The 1,261-nt window shown below is 50.9% G+C and overlaps 1 long non-coding RNA gene across 1 annotated transcript; it reads left to right on the top strand.

Moving 5' to 3' along the window:
• Nucleotides 1-227: 227 nt before the first annotated feature.
• On the top strand, nt 228-812 carry LOC136363201 (uncharacterized). Its single transcript, XR_010743924.1, has 2 exons — nt 228-438; nt 559-812. It is a non-coding gene; the product is annotated as an uncharacterized lncRNA (long non-coding RNA).
• Nucleotides 813-1,261: the final 449 nt, after the last annotated feature.

Raw genomic sequence — 1,261 nt, 5'->3', positions numbered from 1 at the left:
TGCATCTCTCCTATGAGAAATGGTGAGCCTTTCCTAAGGAGATCAAAATTCTTCTACAGAGAGCCCCAGGGCCTTGTAGGAACTGTTATTAATTTAGTCCTGTATGTTCCAAATAATGGAAAAACGATACCACATGTGTACAACGCCGAGGAACGGGGGCACGTTCTCTGAGGATAGATAAACTTTCACCTGGCACTCCTGCATTGTTAATGAAGTAATCCCCTCTCAGCCCGAGCAGGAGCAGCACGGGAGCTGCCATCCCTGGGGGTTCCTGCCAAGTGAGGGTGGGGGCAGCACGACCTCAGCTCGGATGGTACCCTTGGGACTGAGGACACCTCCCAGGGGGGTTGTGATGCCCCCACTCAGGTGTTCCAAGGAATTCGGGGCTCCTTGGCCGCAGTTTCGCTCCCAGGGGTCGCTGCAAAGCCACCCCCGCGGGTACACAAGCGAAGCGCACCTTTAAAAGACAACTGTTCTCCCCTGGCGCGGTGCTATTTTCTCCGATTGTACTTAATGAAGGCAAAGCTGGAGGAAATTAACATCCAATTATTTTCTTAGGGTGGATTTCTTTGTGCCGGCCGCGGGACACGGACGTGCCCAAACACGCAGCAGATGAAAGCGGCTCCTGCCCGCGGCGGGATCGGGTTGCAAAGGCACCGAGCTCTCCCCGGCGGAGCCCTGCACCTGCCCGCAGTTTAACAGGGCTGGGAGTGGAGAAAACACAGCGGATCAGAGCCAGGAGAAGCCGGGTTTTCCCCCCATCTTCACCATCTGTTCGAGTTTGCGGTCCAAGCACCCAAGATGACAAGCGCCAATAAAGAAAACAGCATCGTTATCACCCAAATTTGCATGAAAAGTGCGGTTTGGTCTCTGTTACGGAGTGTTGGCTGTTGCCAGCTTCTAATTCCTCTGCCTCAGGTGCCTCCAATTTCACAGTGCCAGCAGCTCCTTTGAGTTTGGGACTTCACTCTTTGCCATTTTTTGGTGACTGCAGCCCAAGTATACCCAGAGTTGTCACATGACAACAAGCTTATTCCAATTATTGAGAGAACACAAGGAATTTGCTGCTCCTTGAAACTATTCAGATGAATTTGTTGATATATTCTGAATGGGTTGATAGAGCATTTTTAGTGATAAGGCACCTCCCCAGCCCTGCTGGCTGGATTCTTTATGAGCAGGTGCTCATTTTGCCGATTGTTCGAATAAAATAGCTGTTTCTGTCCTCCTTACTTTTTTTTTTCTCTGTCTGTGACTGGGGATA

This window comes from Sylvia atricapilla, chromosome 6, assembly GCF_009819655.1.
Source record: "Sylvia atricapilla isolate bSylAtr1 chromosome 6, bSylAtr1.pri, whole genome shotgun sequence".
NCBI lineage: Eukaryota > Metazoa > Chordata > Aves > Passeriformes > Sylviidae > Sylvia > Sylvia atricapilla.
The sequence above is the reverse complement of the archived record's forward strand: the minus strand, read 5'-3'. Positions and strand labels throughout refer to the sequence as shown.